General features: G+C 36.8%; 1 protein-coding gene and 1 non-coding gene across 5 annotated transcripts in view; both read right to left on the reverse strand.

Annotated features, from left to right (window-relative positions):
* SLC4A10 (solute carrier family 4 member 10) overlaps positions 1–16246 on the reverse strand; it is a 474235-nt gene extending 457989 nt beyond the window's left edge. For 2 of the 4 annotated variants that reach the window (XM_050752257.1, XM_050752253.1), the window contains exon 1: positions 16191–16237. The gene's annotated coding sequence lies outside the window, so the exon portion shown is untranslated. Of the gene's footprint in view, positions 1–16190 lie in introns of all 4 variants that reach the window. The other 2 variants (XM_050752258.1, XM_050752259.1) reach the window with 2 other exon arrangements.
* Positions 3752–3853, reverse strand: LOC126933294 (small nucleolar RNA U13). The gene has a single exon (XR_007718532.1). It is a non-coding gene; the product is annotated as a small nucleolar RNA U13 (small nucleolar RNA).
* Positions 16247–23805: the final 7559 nt, after the last annotated feature.

Consider the following 23805-nt stretch of genomic DNA (forward strand, 5'->3'; position numbering starts at 1 on the left):
GACACAGAGCCAACCCATATTATTCCATCCCTGCCCCCTCCCAAATCTCATATCTTCATATTTCAAAACCAATCATGCCTTCCCAACAGTCCCCCAAGTCTCAACTCATTTCAGCATTAACTCAAAAGTCCACAGTCCAAAGTCTCATTAGACAAGACAAATTCCGTCCACTTATGAGCCTGTAAAAGGTAAAGCAAGTTAGTTACTTCCTAGATACAATGGGGGTACATGCATTGGGTAAATACAGCCATTCCAAATGGGAGTAATTGGCCAAAAAAAAGGGGCTACAGGGCCCATGCAAGTTTAAAATCCAGTGGGGCAGTCAAATCTTAAAGCTCTGAAATGATCTCCTTTGATTCCATGCCTCACATCCAGGTCATGCTGATGCAAGAGGTAGGTTCCCTAGTCTTGGGCAGCTTCACTTCTGTGGCTTTGCAGGGTACAGCCTCTCTCCTGGTTTCCTTCATGGTGTGGTGTTGAGTGCCTGTGGCTTTTCCAGGTGCATGGTGCAATCTGTCAGTGGATCTACCATTCTGGGGTCTGGAGGACAGTGGCCCTCTTCTCATAGCTCCACTAGGCAGTGACCCAGTAGGGACTCTGTGTGGGGGCTCCCACCCCATGTTTTCCTTCTGCACTGCCCTAGCAGAGTTTCTTCATGAGGACCCCACCCCAAGAGCAAACTTCTGCCTGGGCATCCAGCAGTTTCCATACATTTTCTGAAATCTAGGAGGTGGAGGTTCCCAAACCCCGATTCTTGACTTCTGTGCACTCACAGGCTTAACACCATGTGGAAGCTGCCAAGGCTTGAAGCTTGCACCCTCTGAAGCCACAGCCTGAGTTATATATTTGTCCCTTTCCGCCATGGCTGGAGTGGCTAGGATATAGGGCCCCAAGTCCCTAGGTTGCACACAGTGCAGGGACCCTGGGCCCAGCCCAAGAAACCACATTTTCCTCCTAGGGCCTCCAGGCCTTTGATGGGAGGGGCTGCCATGAAGACCTCTGACATGCCCTGGAGACATTTTCCCCATTGTCTTGGGAATTAACATTCAGTTCCTTGTTACTTATGCAAATTTCTGCAACTGGCTTGGATTTTTCCTCAGAAATGGGATTTTCTTTTCTATCTCATTGTCAGGTTGCAAATTTTCCAAACTTTTATGCTCTGCTTCCTTTATAAAACTGAATGCCTTTAACAGCACCCAAGTCACCTTTTGAACGCTTTGCTGCTTAGAAATTTCTTCTGCCAGATACCCTAAACCATCTCTCTCAAGTTTCAAGTTCCACAAATCTCTAGGGCAGGGACAAAATGCCACCAGTCTGTTTCCTAAAATGTAACAAGAGTTACCTTTGCTCCAGTTCCCAACAAGTTCCTCATCTCCATCTGAGACCACCTCAGCCTGGACGTTATTGTTCATATCACTATCAGAATTTTTGTCAAAGCCATTCAACATGTCTTTAGGAAGTTCCAAACTTTCTCACATTTTTCTGCCTCCTTTTGAGCCTTCCAATCTCTTCTAACCTCTGCCTATTACCCAGTTGCAAAGCCACTTCCACATTTTCAGGTATCTTTTCAGCAGCGCTCCGCTCCCAGTACCAATTTACTATATTACTCCATTTTCATGCTGCTGATAAAGACATATCCAAGACTCGGCAATTTACAAAAGAAAGAGGTTAATTGGACTTACAGTCCACATGGCTGAGGAGGCCTCACAATCATGGCAGAAGGCAAGAAGCAGCACATTACATTTTATGTGGAGGGCAGCAGGCAAAAAAGAGAGCTTGTGCAGAGAAAATCCTGTTTTTGAAACCATCAGATCTCATGAGACCCATTCACTATCACAAGAACAGCACAGGAAAAACCCACCCCCATGATTCAATCATTTCCCACCTGGTCCCTCTCACAACATATGGGAATTATGGGACCTCAAAGATGAAATTTGGGTGGCAGCACAGAGCCAAACCATATCATCGCCCAAAGTTACTTATAGATTCAATGAAATCCCTATCAATTACCAACATTATTTTTCACAGAATTAGAAAAAAACAATCCTAAAATTCACATGAAACCAAAAAAGTGCCCAAAGAGTGAAAGCAATCCTAAGCAAAAAGAACAAAGCTGGAAAAATCACAGTACCTGACTTCAAATCATACTACACAGCCATGATAACCAAAACAGCATGGTACTGGTCTAAAAATAGACACATAGGTCAATGAAACAGAATAGAGAACCCAGAAATAAATCAACGAACCTACAACCAACTGATCTTTTACAAAGTAAAAAATATGTATATACACTCGGGAAAGGAAACCCTTTTCAATATATGATGCCGGGAAAATTGGATAGTCATATGCAGAAGAATAAAACTGGACTCATACTTCTTACCATATACAAAAATTAATTCAAGTTAAATTAAAGAACTAAATGTAATATCTGTAAGTATAAAAATCCTAGAAGAAAACCTAGGAAAAACTTTTCTGGACATTGGCCTATTCAAAGAATTTGTTATCAAGTCTTCAAAATCCAAATTAACATAAACAAAAATTGACAAATGAGACTTAATTAAACCAAAAAACCTCTGCACTGCAAAAGAAACTATCAACAGAGTAAACACAAAACCTACAGAATTGGAAAACATATTTGCAAACTATGCATCCAACAAGGGCTAATATCCAGAATCTATGAGAAACTCAAACAGCTCAACATGAAAAAAGCCAAATAACTCTACTAAAAAGTGAGCAAAGGACATGAACAAATATTTTTCAAAAGAAGACATACAAGTGGCCAATAGACATATGAAAAAGTGCTTAAAATCACTAATCATAACAGAAATGCAAATAAAAACCACAATGAGCCACCATCTCATACCAGTCAGAATGACTATTATTAAAAAGTCAAAAAAAAAAAAAAAAAAAAAAAAAAAACGCAAAATAGATGTTGACAAGGTTGTAGGGAAAAAAAAAAAAAAAAGGGAATGCTTATACACTGTTGGTGGAACTATAAAGTAGTAAAACCTTTATGGGAAACAGTATGAAGAATTCTCAAAGAACTAAAAATAGAATCATCATTCAATCCAGCAATCCCATTACTGGGTATATACCCAATGGAAAGAACTCATTATACCAAAAAGATACCTGCACTTCTTTCAAAACGATTCACAATAGCAAAGATACAGAATCAACCTAAGTGTCTATCAATGGAGGACTGAATAAAGAAAATGTGGTATGTGTATATATATACACATATATATAGGAACACTACTCAGCTATAAAAAAGAAGGAAATCATGTCTTTTTTGGTAACATGGATGTGACTAGAGGCCAGAATCCTAACTGAAATAACTCAAAAACAGAAAGTCAAATACCACATGTTCTCACTTACAAGTGAGAGTGAAACAATGGGGACACATGGACATACGGAGTAAAATAATAGACATTGCAGACTACAAAAGGTGGGAGGCTGGGAGAGGGGATGAGGGCTGAAAAATTACCTATTGGGTAGAATGTTCACTATCTGGGTGATGGGGACACTAAAAGCCCAGACTTCACCACTATGCAATATATGCATGTAAGAAATCTGCACTTGAACCCTCTAAATTTATTAAAAATTTAAAATAAATAAAAAATAATTAAAAGAAGAAATTTAAGACAAAAGAGATACATGATAAGGTCAAGGTTAAATACAGAGTTAGTAGTGAAACAAGGCCTAATGTCCCATTTCTCAATACAACACTTTTCTTTGTTTTTCCTTTCTTTCATGTCAGACGGGTAATGTGCCGAACTCATAATAAGGTTGAGGGTGGCACATTTCACACATGCGTGTGAACACCCAATCATCATCTCATGAACTACAAAAGGATTTACAACATTCTTTTTATCATAGTACTTTGTTTTACACATTCCCAAACGAAGAGACAGCCTCCTTTATATGCATTATTATTTAAGAATCTGTATACCATCTGAAGCTGAATACCATCTGAAGCTGAATTCCAACTACACACTCTCTGGAACAGAATGGCTTCTTTTATACAGGATGGCTGATCTCCAAACCCATATCTCAAAGCTATCAATAGCAAAAAGAAACATCAATAGTCTGGAAATGTATCCCACCCGGGCAAGCACAAATTAAAGCCCCACAAATAGGGGGTTCCCCTTGTCCCCAAGGGACTAGAAAGGAATTTCACTTTGCCTCATCCCACTAGCTCTATTCCAACATTCTGGCACTTACAAACATTAAATATTTAATGAGCACCTATTATATTCCAGGCACTGTGCTACATGCTAGACAGTGAATAAGATATACAACCTCAATCCTCAAGGAGGTTGTCATCTGTGAGAGATGACAATTAGAGGCAATTACAGTACAGTACATGAAGGATTAAGAGTAAATCCATATTACCCTGAGAGCACAGGCATCATCCACTACTGACCAGGGAGAGAGGATTCAAATAGCAAGGGATTTGAGAGAAGGAGGAGTGAGAGTGCAATGTAACCATTGAGTGGAGAATTAAGCTATTGAATTACTCGATTCACTCAACTGGGAAAGTATCTAAACTAAATAATTGTTTTGGATGTTTTAAGTGATACATGGTTTACTTCCAGGCTTTGGTAAATGCTTCTATAAACCTCATAATCACACTGTAACTTATCTATTTTGTAAAGTCAGCTTTTTACACACTGAATTTACTTAAAAGAGACTTCCTGCTACACTTGTAAAAGACTACTGTATCACCTCCCTCTTCCCACTCTCTAATTAAGTTGTCAAAAATGTTTTTCATTGTATTTGTTTTGGTTCTTAAAAAACCAATATGTAAGTCAAACAACATGGTTTACATATATTTCCATAACTGTCTTGCCATATTTTGTCACACCCACTAATCAGATATTTTCCACTCATCTCTCTGTTGTATGTGAAGCTGGCAGAAGACAATATTCTAAATTGCTTTCCAACTGCATCACCTCAAAAGACTTAAAAACACATTAACCTCAGGCAAGATAACATGCTTTCATTTTGCAAGAAAGTAAAACACTAATTATTGTCACAAAGCCTTCCTTAAAGGTCAAAAATAAATCCATAAATGCAATAAAATTGAGGGAAAACTTAACCTAAACCTTAAAGGAATAAAGTCTTGATCTTGGAGTAAATATTTTTAAAACCTCACTATAATTTTACTTTTTGTGTGCCATAGTACCAAAACAAAGGAATTAATTAGGACACATTAATCTTGTGTTTGTTTGTTTTGTTTTGTTTCAGTCTCACAAGTATACGTGTAACTTACTTGTCTCACTTAAGTTACTTGTCCATATTTTGGGTCAATAGATATCTGCTTAGAAGAAAGCATGCACTTTGAACAGTGCTATTAATAATATCTCCACTGTATTGTCATATATTTTTTCTAGTGAACTGAAATCAACAGCAAAAATGCCCCATTTATTTCAGTAGGACTGAAGAAAATTTAAAAATTTATGTAGTAAAAACAATATGTGTGAGCCACCTGTTTGCTTTTTAACTAAATGAATTGGTATGGAATGACAGCTGCTGCAAAACCAACACACTTCAAATACTGTATATTACTTTGCCAAGAAGACTAAATTTTGGTATCATTTACTTTATTACCATGGGACGTGTTAATGGAGATTCTTACAGAAGAGCACTGTAATGAATATTTCTAGCCACTAAGTGTCACTGTTCATTTAAATTTTTTTTTAACTACGCTGATGGGCATGGTGACTCAGAATCTTTTGAATGGGGTCAATCAGAAAAAATAAAAATGATTAGATTACATAACACACTTAAAGCAAAGCACAGACACTACATGAATGTAAACTGCTTAAGAGGAATTCCTAGAGATAGAGGTGTTGCTCTCAGTGGAATGCCAACTGATCATATCAGACATTTTGCAAGCTTAAATAAGGTTTGAGCTACACTAAGCCTTGTAATCTGTTTTTACCAATATAAATGCCAAAACTGAATTGCCACTATAAAGTCTGCCAAGTATCTTTGTATTGTATGTCAGTATGCTGTTTTCTTTCATAGTGCCATCAATAAACATGTCTGGGGATCAACTGCTTGTGATCGGATATGCTACTTTCATTGTTTCAAGCTGAGCTGATACTGCATGAAATGCCAGTGCCAGAGAGGTTCCATTCAGGCTTGAACATTTGAGGGAGGAAGTAAGGCAGGCTTCCCTCTACCCTGCATACAAAAATTTAGGTTAATGTAAGAATATCCCTGGTGCTCACAAGATACAGACATCATTTCCTAGACATGCATAAATTTTAGACAACAGCATAATGCTCCACCCCTTGCAGGGTTAAATAATTCAAGAGATACATACTCAGAGTTTTAGAGAGTAAGATTTTTAGCCGTTCTACTCACCATATGTAATGGTCTTGTTTTCTCAAGACAGCAATATCATCATATATTTTTCTGGTTATGCCGCTATACTATTACAGGATTAAAATGTATGTTGTTGCCGAAGTTCCACTTCAGCTAAAGAACCCTTTCCATTTTTTCCCCGAAATAAAGAACCTACACCTAGAATTGCTCAAATCTCTATCTCTTCTTGCAAGACAGAGCGCATCCGTTTTGAAATAACAGTTTTTGTAGCTTCTACTGTTCTCATCAAAGTGGGTGTGTTTGGGGGTCTTTTTGGTTTGGTTTGTTTTTTGTTCTGTTTGTCCAATCTGGAGCATTTTATCTCAGGCAATCTTTTATAGTTACAATACAAGACAGCAAAAGAAATGATGGTAAAAGTTAACATAAAAAAGTAAGTACTTTAAATGTTCACAGCTGAGAGAAGTGTTTGTACAGGGCAGGAATGGGCAAGTAAAACTTTATAAAAATAGTATGTTCCTGAAAAGTACACCTTAATAAGTAGATAGAATTTCCTGAGACCTAAAAGTGGAGAGAGGGCATTCTATGTAGATGAAATAGTATAGCAAAGATGTTGAAGTAGTATATTTTAAGATAGCGAGCAAGGATTTCACATTAGAAAGTAGTAGGTACAAGGATTAAAAGAACTTTTGGAACCAGACCAGAATAAAAAATTAATATTAGTTTTAACTCATCCAAACTAAGAGATGATGGGAACCATTAAAACTTTTTAACACAAGAATGACTTTTTTAAAGTGTGTTCAAAAGATTAATAGGGGTGTATAGGAAAGTTTGAAAACAGCAAATGACAATTTTAAAATATTTTTAAAGATATATTGTGGAGGCCGGGCGCGGTGGCTCACGCCTGTAATCCCAGCACTTTGGGAGGCCGAGGCCGAGGGTGGATCACAAGGTCAGGAGATCGAGACCATCCTGGCTAACACAGTGAAACCCCGTCTCTACTAAAATTACAAAAAAAAAAATTAGCCGGGCATAGTGGCGGGCGCCTGTAGTCCCAGTTACTCGGGAGGCTGAGGCAGGAGAATGGTGTGAACCTGGGAGGCGGGGCTTGCAGTGAGCTGAGATCATGCCACTGCACTCCAGCCTGGGCAGCAGAACGAGACTCCGTCTCAAAAAAAAAAAAAAAAAAAAGATATATTGTTGACATATTTCAAGAGTATTAAAAATGTTTAAATGTTTACAACCAGTAAATTCTTCTGTTGAACAAATAATCCACAAAAATTAAAATAAAGAAATTCAAAATTCACAAAAAGAAAATAATAGGTACACAAAAATTATAGCAACAACTCTAAAGGAAAAAAACACCTCAATGTCCAAAATTGGGAAAAGTATGACACATATTCCTAATAGAATTTTAAGTGGACTATGTAAATTATGTGGAAAATTTAAAAAAGTTATGATACATAAACAGAATATTACTTAACCATAATTTGGAGCGCAAAAATCATCTCAGGGGCAATGTTTGTTTGTCTAGGCCATTAGTAATAAGGTAGTTGAGGAAACAGTCTATCCCCACTGTAAGCTGTAAAAAGTATTACTGTTAGGTAAAAGCTGGCCTTGGCAGGAAGAAACTGAACCCAGAATCTAAGGCAGGAGCTCCTACTTCCATAACAATCTGAGTGCTTGGACAATACCTTGGACTGGTGGTAGTAAGTCTTCCAGAATATCATCCTATTATTCTACTCATGGAAGAGGACTTGCAGTCAAGTTGAACAGGGACTACTAGGTCCTGTAATTCCTTTCATTCCTTCCCTCAGTCACTTTTGCACAGTCCTACAAGTGAACATGGGTCAGGTTCGGGTGACAGTCAACATATAGGCATGAATCAAGATAAGTTTTGGGTTTTATGAAACAGGGCCTTTAATGGAACATGAAGGGCTAGGCAGCTGTAGGTTGAGACAGGATACAAGGCATTGAAGGATTTCATATTTCTCCCATTGCTGCCTTCAGCTGTACTAGCTCCATTCTACCTTTTCCCATCCCTGTCATTTCCTAACTGACATCTTGGAAGGACTGAAGACCTTTCTGGATCATTTTTCAGATATAAAACAGCCCAGTCCAGTTTGAAATTTCCAACTTAAGAGCTCACTTCATCCCTTCCCCTGAAGTGTTGTCCAATCCTTAGCCTGAAAGACTTAAGAGTAAGAAAGAAAGTAATCTGATCTTTCATTCTTCCTCCCCCAGCCCCATTTACAGGCCCCTTTGTCCTGGCTTGTTGTGGTAAGGAGGAAGAAGTTGAAAAGAGACAAGTGGCTTTTTCTTATCGGATCCCTGTTGTTATCCTTTCTTGGCCAAAGCTGGGTATTTATGAACTCTGTGTGGCAGGCATTAAAATGCTGGTTCTTTCATTAGGCAAATGTGGTTTCATAAGGTGGTAAATCTGTCTCCAGTTTATCCTCTTCCAATGCTCCCTCAGTGTGTACCCTGGAGAACAATTCACTTTACATCCTCTTTCTGCCAGATATACTTGCCTGGTGGCAAGCTGTCTTGGGTAGGCTTCTGTCAAGATGGCTAAGGCCCAGCTACCTTTCCACTTGACTCAAGAAACTCACACATCCTTTCTAAGCCTAACATGAGACTGCAGGCTGCTCCCCACTGCCCTTCACCCCATTATGCACTCTCTTTCCAATTATCTATCCTCCTGTTCAAATGGGAACCGGGCAGATCACCAAGTCAGCAGCATAAGCAAACTTCAAACCAGGAGAACACAAAAACCATTACACATAACTGTCCCCTTGCTTGGCTTTGGGGTGCTGAGTATCCCTCTTCTTCCCCTCGAGAAAAGAAAATAAAAACCACAGCCCTTTCTCTCTAGGCTAACGACTCATAGCTCCAATGCTTTTTTCACCCCAGTCTTCTGATCTGCTTCTGAGAGGGAGGAGAGGAGAGAGAATGACAAGGTTGGTGCTGATGGGATGATTAGGAACAGCAGAGTCTCTTTATTTCTTAATAAGCCCCAAGCAGGTGCAGAGTCTAGCCCCCCGTTTATGCCTTAAAACATAAAAGGTTGCCTGTACGCTCAACCTTATCATTAGGATCTTAGCAGGAAAAGTCCAACTCTATCCTGTTACAACAAAAATTCTCTAAGAAATGCCTGAACTAAAACAAATTTCATGGAAGCAAAATACAACCTAAACTCAGAAAATGTTTTCTGAGGTTGAAAAACTACCGCTGAAGGATAGAAACAGAATGTAGAATTGGAGCCTGCGTCCTCTTCTCTGAAAGTTGAATGTGACCCCTCATGTTATGCTCAATAAAGGCAAAATCATTTTTAACAAGCCCAAGTGCCAAATATTTCAGTTCTTAGGGCCCAGATCCAGGTTCACACATACAACCTCTTCCCATTATTAAAACTGATCCCAAAAATGTTGGAATTAGTTTTAGAATCCACTGCCTCAAAGATTCAGAACTACCTCCGTTACCACCCACTCCCACTCTCACATCTGTCTCATTCTGTCAACCAGGCCCATTCCCTTTCTAACTTGCCCTCCTCAGAGATGCCTTGTTCATTCCTGGAAGCTTTCTCTAACTTCAAATCACAAGGAATAACTTTGGGATCTCTTTTTCTCATCTCCCTCTTGAAATATTACCAAGTCTTCTGCTACATAACAAAAATGATCCGAGTCCAGTACAGTCTTCTTAAATACAACCGCCTTCACTTGATCACCTCCCACCCCAAAACTCAGAAATAACTATTAATAATTTTTTAAATAGAACTTTTTGGTTTTATCTTACTAACCATATAAGGTATTTTTCTAGTCACAAAAAAGATTTGTCAATCTCCCCAGTTCTATAAGGAAGAAGTAGTAAGTCCCAAAGCCATATATGTGAATTTGCCCCAGTTGTAACAGTTTCATACAAAGGAATAATTTTCCTTTTGAAAAAGTTGTCACCACAACCAGTTATACAAAATCACTTCATGATGTGCCCCATATTGCATATGTAGGAATCACAGAATTGAAGAAAATTCAAAATCTGCCATCTTCCCTGCCCCCTTAGCCCTAATTCTGATTAAATGAAAAGACTAGAAAGCTGTACTTAATAAATGCTTAGAGCTCCTCAACTAGAGATTGCTTCAGAAGACTGAGTGTTGCTTAACAGTATGCATTTATATAAAATTGTGGTGATTGGGTCAGCTTTTGATTTTCAGGGTGGAGTAGAATAGAATTTAAGAAATGTGGTGGTTTATAGAAAGAAAAATCTTAGAAACATAGTATCAAATAAAGTGGGGAAAAGAAACAAAAATACATCTTTAGTAAGCAATGAAGTCCTTTTTAGGTAACATCCTGAGCCTAATTCAGCTTCCCCGAGAACATTACCACAGACTAAGAGCACACATCATTAGATACTAACTGTAACAGCACAGCCCCATTGAACATATGTGCTGTCTGCATGGGAGGTCTGAGGGCTAAAGCTAGAGCATGCAGCAAAAAATGTACGAAAAGCAGTGTACTTCTGAAATACTTTACTGAATATTAACACCCATTAAAAGCTTTCTTTGTATTGAACACATCTCATAACCTTTCTCCATCTCTCCCCTCCCTCACTCTATATTATCTGTATTTTAAACAATTGAGATAGCTAAATAGTTCTTGAGTAACTCATTAAAATTATGCCTAAACACAATTATTTAATACAACGTATTCTAAGTACTTGTAAGCAGTAAGGCTTCTCACAAGAACCTGGAAATTAGAAAGTTAAGAATGCCTCATAAGTGTAAAACTTTAAATGCCTAATGGATGAGAGTAGAGAGCAAAGTCACCTTTAAAGATGAATGAAAGACAGGCCTGAAAGCCTTGGCTGCTATTTGATTAATTATATTACCATGCTTTATTAAATGTGTCAATCAAAAGGGGAATTGGCCAATCAAATGCAAATGGAAAAACAAGGCTTAGGAAGCAGTATTTTGGCAATGCTCATCCAAGCACTTGTACACAGGAGAATCTGTTTGGGCCAAAACCAAACCCACTGAAAATAACATTCTTGGATTCAATTAATCTAATTCCCTTGTTCTAATTAATGCTTAACAGAGAACATTATGACTATGCAAGTACTCAAAGAAAAAAATGGCTGAATACCTTTCAACCTGGGAGTGGGAAAGCCTTTCTAACTATGACTTAAAATCCAGAAGGCATAAAACAAATATGATGTTTGATTTTATAAATACAAAATAAATTTGCATGACAAAAGTATATACATCTGTATTATGTGTGTAGCCACAGATATATACCAAGAGATCTAAAAACCTAAGAAGAAAATGACCAAAAATCTAACAGAATAATAGGAAAATAACAGTTTACACAAAAAGAAATGCTAATGACCCATCAACAAATTAAAATATACTCTACCTATCTCAGAAATGCAAATTAAACTATACTGAGATTCATTTTTTTAACCAATCATATCAACAAAAATCCAAAAGTTTGACAACACACTCCATCGTCAAGGCTGTAGGGTAACAGGCACTCTCAAACATTTGTGGCTGAAGTACAAAATTGTGTGATTCCTACTGAGAAGTTGGTAATATTTGAAAAAAAAAAAAAATACAGATATATATATTTACCTTTGAACCAGCAATCCTACTTCTAGCAACCTTCCCTGAAGAACCACTTCAAGAAATACAAGACACCATATGAACAAGGTTATTCACCGTTGCATTGTCATACCGAACAACTGAAAACAATTCAAATATATCATTTAATAGGGATAGGTTAGCTGAACTATGATACTTCCACAAAATGTATAGATAACACCCAATTACAGAAAAGAATGAGGAAGACCTCTATATACTAACATGGGATGAACTCCAGGATCTATTTTATGAAAAAAGCAAGACAGAAAACATGCTACCCTTTTTGTGAAAAAGGAGATGCAAGAATGTGTCTGTGTGTACATATGTGTTTGCCTAGCTTGAAAAAAAAAAAAAAAAGCCTGGAAGGAAAAGTCAGAAACTCAGCCGTGCCCTGTGGCTCATGACTGTAATCCTAGCACTTTGGGAGGTTAAGGCGGGTGTTTCACTTGAGGTCAGGAGTTCAAGACCAACCTGGCCAATATAGTGAAACCCCATCTTTACTAAAAATACAAAAATTAGCCAGGTGCGCTGGCTTGCACCTGTAATCCCAGCTACTTGAGAGACTGAGGCAGGAGAATTGCTTGAAGCCAGGAGGAGGAGGCTGCAGTGAGCTGACATCACACCACTGCACTCCAGCCTGGGCAACAGAGCGAGGCACTGTCTCAAAAAAAAAAAGAAGAAAGAAAAAGAAAAAAAAAAGAAAGAAAGAAAAATAAGAAGAAGAAAGAAAAGAAAAAAGAAACTAATACAAATTGTAAATAAAGTTTAAAGATGGATGGGTGGGGGTAAGACTCATGAAACACTGAAGACATATTTTGCTTGCTTAGCAATTTTGCCTAAAGGCAGTACCCTCACCCAGTTATAAATTGGCAGCCACTGTGAAATCTAAACTATCTCTGGTAGAGATCCTTAGGAACAGTTTTGGCTCATATTTTGTGATAGTATTTTATCCACATCTAGTTATTAACTAGCACCATACGAAAATTTGGTGGCTGCTTCCCTGAACTGTGCCTTATATGAAATCGACAAATAGGATTTTAAAAGCTTGTATATAGTGCCTAAGTCGTTTCTGAAGAATATTTTTGTAATGCCGCTGAGAACGTGTACTATAGAAAAAGAAACAAAATTCATCACATTATCTTGGAATTATTTCCATACAGTTGGTAAAACTACACATTTCTAAAAGATCAGCTGAGTCTAACAATGTGGTTTGGATGTGTATCCCCGCCCAAATATCTTGAAGAATTATAGTCCCCATTGTTAGAGGTGGGGCCTGGTGGGAGGCAATTGGATCATGGGGGCAGATTTTCCCCCTTGGTATTGTGACGCAATAGTGAGTGAGTTCTCACAAGATCTGGTTGGTTTAAAGTGTGTGGCACCACCTCGCTCTCTTTCAGTCCTGTTCCTGCCATGTAAGATGCCTGCTCCTGCTTTGCCTTCTGTCATGAGTAAAAGTTTTCTGAGGCTTCCCCAGAAGCCGCCGTGCTTCCTGTACAGCCTGGGGAATGGTGAGCCAATTAAACCTCTTTTCTTTATAAATTACCTAGTCTCAGGTATTTCTTTATAAATGACCCAGTCTCAGGTGTTTCGTTATAGTAATGTGAAAACAGACTAGTAAATATTTTAAAATAGTAATAAAACACTAAAATATATAGTTACTCTCACTTTACTTCCAGAATAAATTTCATACTAATGAATTCTAAGGTACTATATCAAATGAAATAAAATCTATACCAAGGCTTACTTCAACACCATTGAGATATTTCAATTAGGTGTATCCTCTCAGAGATTATGCCATTTTAGATGCCATGGGGAAAAGGAATTAGGAAATGTACATTAGGCTATCCAAATGAAGAAACAGAGTTAACACCGTTTTTTCTCCTAGGAAAGATCTAGTAAAAATAGCACGATCTTGGCAGGGTGCGGTGACTAACTCCTGTAATCCTAGCACTTTGGGAGGCCCAGGCGGGCATATCACTTGAGGTCAGGAAATCGACACCAGCCTAGCCAACACTGTGAAACCCCTGTCTCCACTAAACATGGGAATTAGCCAGGCACGGTAGAGGGCCCTGTAATTCCAGCTACTAGGGTGGCTGAGGCAGGAGAATCGCTTGAACCCCGGGGCGGAGATTGCAGTGAGTGGAGATCACCTCACTGTACTCCAGCCTGAGTGACAGAACAAGACTCCATCTCAAAAAAAAAAAAAAAAAAAAAAAAAAAAAGCACCATCTCAACTATTTAGCTATTAAACTATTTTCAACATCAAACAAAATATTCTAAAGGTAAGAATATTATTTTTCATCCTTACTGGTGAATAAATATTCATACAGAAGAATGCAATCCAGCATTTGCCAGAAATCCTTCATAAATTCTATTTTAATTTCAATTTTAAAATAATTAATACATACCCAAAATATACTAACCCACCGGTTATTTTATGAATGAGAACATTACCCCTAGCATTAACACGGTGTTACCTCTTTTTTTTTTTTTTTTTTGAGACGGAGTCTCGCTCTGTCGCCCAGGCTGGAGTGCAGTGGCCGGATCTCAGCTCACTGCAAGCTCCGCCTCCCGGGTTCACGCCATTCTCCTGCCTCAGTCTCCCGAGTAGCTGGGACTACAGGCGCCCGCCACCTCGCCCGGCTAGTTTTTTGTATTTTTTAGTAGAGATGGGGTTTCACCGTGTTAGCCAGGATGGTCTCGATCTCCTGACCTCGTGATCCGCCCGTCTCGGCCTCCCAAAGTGCTGGGATTACAGGCTTGAGCCACCGCGCCCGGCCTGTGTTACCTCTTTGATCACATCCCTGCCTCCCTCAGTGACAACTATCCTGAATAGTACTATTCCCTTGCTTACAAAAAAAAGTTTTTTCCACATATATATGGATCACTAAGCCATGTAATCTTTAGTTTTCCCTTTTTTAAAAGCATTATAAAAATATCAAACTGTTTTGATTTCTTTACTCAACATTATTTCTAAGATCCATCTATATTATTATGTGAAGCTGTTATATTCATTCTTGCTGTGTGACAATGTAGTTTCTTAATCCATTCTCCGGTCAAATGACGATTGACTTATTTTCAGTTTTTTTGCTATCACAATGTTACTACAAGTATTTTTGTTCATGTATGCTGATGTACTTAAGAGTTTATCTAAAACCTATACCTACACAAAATAGCTAGGTATAGACCACGTGTACAATTTGAATTTAAAAGTTTTTTCCACAAGGAATGTACTTTACACTCCTACTAGCTATATATAAATGTTCCTGTTCCTCCATATACATATCAAGATTTTTAATTGCCAGACTTAATTTAACCAAACTAATGAGTGTAAAATAATATCTCATTATGATAAATCATCTATTACTAGTGAGGTTTAGAATCTTTTTCATTGATTTACTTGCAATCATAATTCCACTAAAATGCTCACTGTCTATATTTTCAAATTGCTTATTTGTTCTTATGGAATTATAAAAATTCTTTACATATTCTGGATAACAACATTATGCCAATTTTATGTCTTGTGAATATCTTCTCCCAGTATATGATTTGTTTTTTTGTTTTTATTTTCTTTACATGCTCTTGATTATAATGAAATCAAATTTATTGATCTTTTACTCTTTAAATGGTTAAAAATTTTTAGTTACATTTAGGAAATTATCTCTTACACCAAAATCATGAAGAGATTGTGTTCTATTTTATAAGTCTTAAATTTATGTCTTTCACATTTATGTCTTTTGTGCACCTGTAATTGATTTTTATATATGGTGTAAAGTAGAAATTCAATTTCATTTTTTTCTTTATGGTGAATCAGTTTATTTCAGTACCATTAATTAAATAGACCACTTTTCTGTTAATGATCTGTAGTGCCATGTTAGTACTATATCAAGCCTCAAACTGTTTCTGGATTCTGTAGTCCATCAGTCAATTTGTCTATCTCTGTGCCACATTATCTTCATGCAATTAGACATTTCTGTACAGCTAAGACAACATTTTCACCAATATAACAGAAACTCCTTAGTATCATCTAATAGCCAGTTCATTAAAATCCCACCCCCCTCTGCAATTTCTATCAAAATATCTTACAGCTGGTGTTCCAAAACTGCATCCAAAATAGAACCACACATTGCATTTGGTTGTTCAGCCATTAAGTCTCTTTTAAATCCTTCACTTTTTCATGACACCAACTGGTTGAAGCTATAGGGGCATTTGTCCCATAAAATCTCACCTTTCCAGATTTATCTGGTTGCTTCCTTGTGGTTTAGTTAGTTCAGTAACTATCCCTTGAATTTCCTGAAAAAAATCAACTAGAAGTTAGATTTAAAGATTTGCCTGGATTCAAATTAAAATTTTTTTTGGCTAAAATACATCATAAGTGAGGTTACATGGTTCATACTGCATCATGGCTGAAGATACATAATATTGTTTCCTACCATTAATCACTGTGCTAGTGGTGACAGCACAACACCTCCATTATACAGTTTCTTTTTTTTTCAGTGAGGAATCTGCATGTTATTACTTTAGCATCAAATGTCCAGTTTACTTTCAACCATTCACCTATTTGTTTTAACACCAATGAATACTCATGTTCTACTATAATAATTTTGATAGGTATTGTGAAATGGTAATTTTCTGGTTCTAGCCTTTTTCCCTACACCTATGCCATTGTTTTGTAAAACCGGAGCTTTCTTCTTTAAATGGGGCATCATTGTGTAACATACAATTTCCCTTTTCATTTGGTTACCTTGAAATATAGTTCCTATTGGAAAGACAAATAAATGCTTAATTATTTCCCTCAAGTTAATAATTTTCAAATTAATTATTTGGCTTAATAATAGCCTCCCATAGAGATAAATTGGTTTTATGGCATTATCATTTTATCATTAAGGATGTATGGATTTTTTGCAGATTCAAAATGCCTCAATAATTATTAAATAATAATTTTTATAAGAGTGTTCATAGCAGCTTTATTTGTAATAGTCAAGAAATGAAAACAGTCTAAATGTCATTAAGAGGTGAATAAACAAATTGTGGTATATCCACACGATGGAATATTACTCAAAAAGAACAAACTATTGCTGCACACAACAAACATGGATTAATCTGAAAATAACTAGCTGAATGAAGTAAGCCAGACAAAACAGAATACTTATAATTTGATTCCCTTTTTTATAAATTCTATAAAGTGCAAGTTATCTATAGTAATATGAAGCCATTCAGCAGTTTCCAAGGGATGAGAATAGAGCAGGGAGGAAAGACAATGAACGATTGGCCAGGGACTGAATAACAATCTTTTAGATGTTCAAATCATCACAACTTTGGCCAATAGAGTCCTTCCAACCTGGCTCCTGTGTCCTTTTTTAAAAAAATAAATTAATAGACTTCACTTTTAGTGCAGTTTTAGTTTTATAGAAAAAGTGAACAGAAAGTACAGGGAGCTCCCATACACTACCACCTCGACTCCTTCCCCTGCCCCACAGCCCCCTGTTATAAACATCTTTTTGGTTCTTTGTTTAGGAACAGGGTCTTACTCTGTCACCTAGCCTAGAGTGCAGTGGTGCAATCATAGCTCAGTGCAGCCTCAAACTCCTAGGTTCAAAGGATCTTACCATATAATCTTCCAGAGTAACTACAACTACATGTGTGCCACAAGGCCCAGCTAATTTTTTTATTTTTTTGTAGAGATGATCTTGCCATATTGCCCAGGTCAGTCTTGAACTCCTGGCCTCAAGTAATCCTCCCACCCTAGCCTCTCAAAGTGCTGGGATTACAGGCATGAGCCACTACACCCGGCCTGTTAACATACTGCATTAGTGTAGTGTATTTGTTATAATTGATGAATAAATATTGATACATTAGTATTAACAGGAGTCCATGGTTTATACTTGGGTTCATTCTGTCTTGGGGCCTAATACGACTTATTCTGCAGAATGTTCTGTATACACTTCAGAAGAATGTGTATTCTGTTGGCATACATCTTTTAGGTCCATTTAAGTCCAGTGTTTCCTTATTAATCTTCTGTCTGGATAATCTATCATTGAAAGTGAGGTATTAAAATCCCTTAATATTATTGTACTTCAATCTGTCTCTTCAGATCTCTTAATATTTACTTTCCATATTTCAGTGCTCCAAAGTTGGGTGCATATATATTTACAATTTTATATCCTTTTAATAAATTGACCCATTTATCATTATATAATGTCTTTTAAAATCATTTTTGACTTAAAGTATGTTTTGTCTAATGTAAGTATAGTCTCTTTTGTTTCCATTTGCATGGAATATCTTCTTCTACCCCTTCACTTTCTCTCTGTCCTTACTAGTAAAGTGGGTCTCTTATAGGCTGCATATAGTTGGATCTTGTTTTCTCTCCATTCAGGCATTCTTTTTATTAAAGAATTTAATCCATTTAGATTCAAGGCAATTATCGATAGAAAACACTTATTACTGACATTTTAAATCATTTTCTGGTTGTTTTATAGATACTTTGTTTCTTTCTTCCTCTCTTGCTGCCTTCCTCTATGGTTTGATGGTTTTCTGTAGTGATGTGCTTTGAATCCTTCTATTTTTGTCTTGCACAGCTACTGTAGATTTTTGATTTGTGGTTACCATAAGGCTTAAATAGAATACAATAGTCTACTTCAAGCTAATAACAACTTAACTTTGGTAGTATAAAATAACCGGACACTTTTATTCCCCCTTCCACATTTTATGTTTTTGATATCAGAATTTATATCATTCCATAATATGGTTTTCTTGGAAATTAATTTTAACTATAATTATGATTAATAGTTTTGTCTTTTAACCCTCATACTAAGGATAAAATTGCTTTAAACACCCACCACCATTACATTTCCTGGACTATTCTGAATATGTCCGTGTATTGCCATTGCGTTACGTGCTTTTGTAAGTTTTACATTATCAATAAGTGGTCTCTTGTTTAAGCTTAAAGAATTTCCTTTAGCAGTTTCTATAAGGCAGGCCTGGTGGTGATAAGCTCCCTTCATTTTTTTCATCTGAGCAAGTTTTTATTTCCCCCTCACTTCAGAAAGACAGCTGTACGGAGTAAAATATTCTCAGTTAGCAAGAGGTTTTTTTCTTCCTCCTTCAGCACTTTGACTATATAACCCCACTGTCTCCTGGCTTCCAGAGTTTCTGCTGAGAAATTCATCAATGACTGTATTGGGTCTCCTTTGTATGTGATCTGTTTCTTATCCCTGGAGGCTCTTAGAATATTTTGTTTTTGATGTTTGATAGTTTGATTATTATGTCTCTTAGTGAATTCCCTTTGAGTTAAGTTTCATTGAGATCTTTCTGCTTTCCATACCTGGATGCTAGTATCTTTTTGCAGATTAGTGAAGTTTTCAGCCTTTTTTTTTTTAATAATTTCAACTTTTATTTTAGATTCAAAGGGTACATGTGCAGGTTTGTTACATAGGTAGATTGTGTGACACTGAGGTTTGGAGTATGAATGATTCTGTCACCCACGTAGTGAGCATAGTATCCAATAGGTAGTTTTCTCAGCCTTGCCCCACTTCCATCCTCCCTGCTCTAGTAGTCCCCAGTGTTTATTTTTCACATCTTTATGTCCATGTGTACCCAATGTTTACCTCCCACTAGTAAGAACATGTAGTATTGGGTTTTCTGTTCCTGTGCTAATTCACTTAGCATAATGGCCTCCAGTTGCATCTGTGTTGCTGCAAAGAATGTGAGTTCGTTCTTTTTATGGCTGTGTAGTATTCCATGTTTTATATGCACCACATTTTTCTTTAATTTGTACCTAGCCATAAAAAAAGAATGAAATTATGTTATTGGATGGATACCTAAGTTGATTTCATGCTTATGCTATTGTGAATAATTCTGCCATTGTTCTTTAAATATGCTTTCTGGTCTTTTTCTCTTCCTTCTCCATTTTTAACTTCTATATGATGTTATCCCATAATTGTCATAGGCCTTTTTCAATCTTTTTCATTTGTTTATTCTTTCTACTCCTCTGATTGGATAATTTCAAATATTCTGTCTTTGAGCTCACTGATTATTTCTTCAACTTGATCAAGCCTACTTTTGAATCTTTCTATTATATTTTTCAGTTTGGTTTATCTCTAGTAGTTATATTTGTTTATTTTGAATTGTTTCTATGTTTTGTTAAACCATTCATTTTGTTTCTGCATTGTTTTCCAAATTTCATTTAATATTTTATTTATATACAGTACTTCTCTCTTATCTGCAGTTTCACTTTTCATGGTTTCAGTTACCAATGGTCAACTATGGTCTAAAAATATTCAATAAAAAATTCCAGAATAAATACCTCATAAGTTTTAAATTATTCACCATTCTGAGTAGCATAATAAAATCTTGCACGGTATGACTCCATCTTTCCTGGGACCTGAATTATCCCTTTGTCCAATGCAGTATACTCTATATGCTATCTGCTCATTAGTCCCTCAGTAGCTATCCCAATTATCAGCTTGACTGTGGCAGTATTGCAGTGCTTGTGTTCAACTAACTCTCATTTTACTTAATAATGACCCAAAGTGCAAGAGTAGAGATGCCACTATATTGTTATAATTGTTTTATTTCATTTTGTTGTTTGTGTTAATCTCTCACTGTTCTCAATTTATAAATTAAACTTTACATAGGTATGTATGTACATATAAAAGAAAACATAGGATATATAAGGTGCAATACTAGCCACAGTTTCACGCATCCACTGAGTATCTTGAAACATATCCTCTGCAGATAAGAGTGAACTACCATATTCTCGTAGTTCACTAAACTTCTTTAAGAGGATTATCCTGAATTCCTTGTCATTTCATAGATCTCTCTTTCATTAGGGTCCATTGATGGGGCTTTGTTAGTTTCTTTTGACTGTATCACGATTTCTTGAGTCTTTGTAATATCTGTGTTTTTCACATTGGTATCCGTGAACTTCAGGAGACAGCCACCTTTTCTGGCTGTCACAGCTATATCTTCACTGTTTAGTTTAGTCTGTGATTCTGGATGAGCCAACTGGTAACAATTCTGGGCAGGCAGAGCTTGCTTTGGGTTCTCTAGATGGCTGGGCAGCTGCCTTTGCTCTGACTTTGGATGGGGCTGCTGGCTGGGCTCTGCTATTCATTAAAAGCACTGGCTGAACAGTACAATCAGGCTGAGGTGCTGGATGGACACTACAATCACCTCTGATCAGGCTGAGCCACAAGGTGTATTCCCTGGTCAAATGGTACTACTATTTGAGTTCAGCAATTGGACAGGGTTACAGTGAGCCACAGAGATTAAGTGGAGTGCTGACTGAGTGGATGAGACCAGCTGTTATGATCTGTAGAAATATATAGTTGAGGTTTGCCTCCCTGCCTAGGTGGGGCCTTGGGATGACTTTGAGGTTGAACTGAGCACTGCTTGAACTCAGCAGGGGCAGATCTACCCCTTATTCTTTGTTTCACTGCAGCAGTTGTCTCCCAACCTGGGCAGAGTCTAAGGTGTGTTTGGGGCTGTGAACTCTACCTCCTTGCTTTGTTTCTACCTGACTTCAGATGGTCTAGCCATGACATTTCCTCCTGTATTCTCTATGAGGTGAGACTGAAGTGGGCTTCCTGGGAAATGTCTTGGAATGCTAGGAAGGCTGAATATCCATCTCTTGCTCTCTTTTTCCTCTATCTCTTTCCTCATTCTGCCAATTTGGGAGAGGGAAAGGGCGATGTGGTCAAACTACCCTTTCCATGCAGTTTTGATTACATTCTGTTAGCCATGCAGATGACTCAGGCCTTTTCATCTGTGGATAGTTGCTAGTTAAACTTTCTGTGAGGGGTAATAAAGTCTGGGACCTCCTATTCTGCCATCATGCCCCAAATAATGTGTATGCTTCTAATCTTCTTTCAAAAAGTGTAGCATTATATATTCTATTCTATACCTTGGTTTTATTTTTTCAGTTAAGTTCCTTTAGGTTTTCTAATTTTGTTATTAATTTCTAATATCATTGTACTATAATCAGATAATGTTGGTAAACTTTCTATATTTGTATTTTATTAAGGTTTCATTTGTGGCTTATCATATATTAATAATTAACTTTCATTGAAAATAAAGATGTATTTCCTATTGCCATGACAGAAAGCTCCATACATATCTGTAAAACATAACTTTCTTGTTATATTGTTTTTGTTTTCTGTCTTTAATTTTTAACTGCTAGATCAGTCTTGAGACAAGAGAAAGTGTGATAATCACTCCTATTTTTAATGTACTTCTATCTACTTTTTCTTGTATATGCTGTAATCTGTTGTTGGGTTTTTGGCACATAGATGTTCACAACTGTTAGATCTTCATTGTGAATTGTAATCTTTAACATTATGAGGGTCCATCTCTGTCTTATTTAATAATTTTTTGGTTTGAAATATTTTTCTGTGGTATCAAAATTCTGACTTCTGTTTTCTTTGTTAATGCTAATATTAATTTTTTACTTATTTAAAAATTTTAATGTTAATGCCCAACTTTTAATTTTCCTCCTTTCTTAATCACTTTAAGTGTATCTTATGCATAGCATGGGGTGGTTTTTTTCTTTGTAAGATCTGCAATTTTTCTTTTTATAGTTGAGGTAAGCTATTTTACATTTATTGTTGTAATTTGTCTGGACTTAATTTATGTATATTGTATATCTATTCTTAAAAACATGTGTTTTTTTCCACATTTTGAGATCCCTGATTTTGATTTGTGTACTACAACTAATGTTTTACAATCACTTTTGTTCATTTTTTCCCCTTTGAACTTCTCTGAAATTAGGATGTATGTATTTATGGCTTATTTGATTCAATCCAATATCATATTTTTAAAAACATTGCAAAATTTTCTTTGTTCTTTTATTTTTGCACTTTTCCTGATATTTAGGAAGGTTAGTAATTTTTGTCTAGTTATCTCTAATTAATGCCTTTATAAAATAAGACCCATCTTTCTTTCTTCAGACTTCTTGTAGTAGACAAAGTGGTGGCCCTCCAAAGATGTCTACATCCCAACTACTGGAAACTGCGACTATGTCACATTACATGACAAAAGGGACTTTTCAGGTGTGAATAATGTTAGAGACCTTGAAATGGAGATATCTTGAATTTTCTTGATAGACCCAATATAACTGCATGAATCTTTACAAATAGGATACAGAAGAAGGGCGGGTCAGAGAGATGCTATGTAAGAAGAATTTGATCTGTTGTTCCAACCTTTAAAAACGAAGGATAGGAACCACAGACCAAGCAAAGCAGTAGCCCCTAGAAAGTGGAAACAGCCTTCAGTTTATAGTAAGAAAATGGGAACCTCAATCCTATAATCTTGAATTCTTCTAATAATCCAAATAAGCAGGAAATGAAATCTCCCCTACAGTCTCTGTATTAGTCTGTTCTCACGCTGCTAATAAAGACATACTGAGACTCAGTAATTTATAAAGGAAAGAGGTTTAATTGACTCACAGCTCCACATGGCTGGGGAGGCTTCACAATCATGGTAGAAGGCAAAGGAGAAGTAAGACCCATCTTAGATGGCAGCAGGAAAGACAGCTTGTGAGCTTGTGCAGGGGAACTCCCATTTATAAAACCATCAGATCTCATGAGACTTATTCACTACCACGAAAACATTATGGGGGAAACTACCTCCATGATTCAATTATCTCTACCTGGCCCTACCCTTGACTCATAGAGATTTTTACAATTCAGGAGGAGATTTGGGTGGGGACATAGCCAAACCATATCAGCCTCCAAAAAGGAATGTAGCCTGACAACATCTTGGTTTCAGTCCTTTTGGTATCTGAATTAGATTTCTGACATACAGAAATGTAAAATAAAATTTTGTGTTGCTTTAAGCCACTAAAT

Source organism: Macaca thibetana, chromosome 12, assembly GCF_024542745.1.
Source record: "Macaca thibetana thibetana isolate TM-01 chromosome 12, ASM2454274v1, whole genome shotgun sequence".
In the NCBI taxonomy this organism is placed as follows: domain Eukaryota; kingdom Metazoa; phylum Chordata; class Mammalia; order Primates; family Cercopithecidae; genus Macaca; species Macaca thibetana.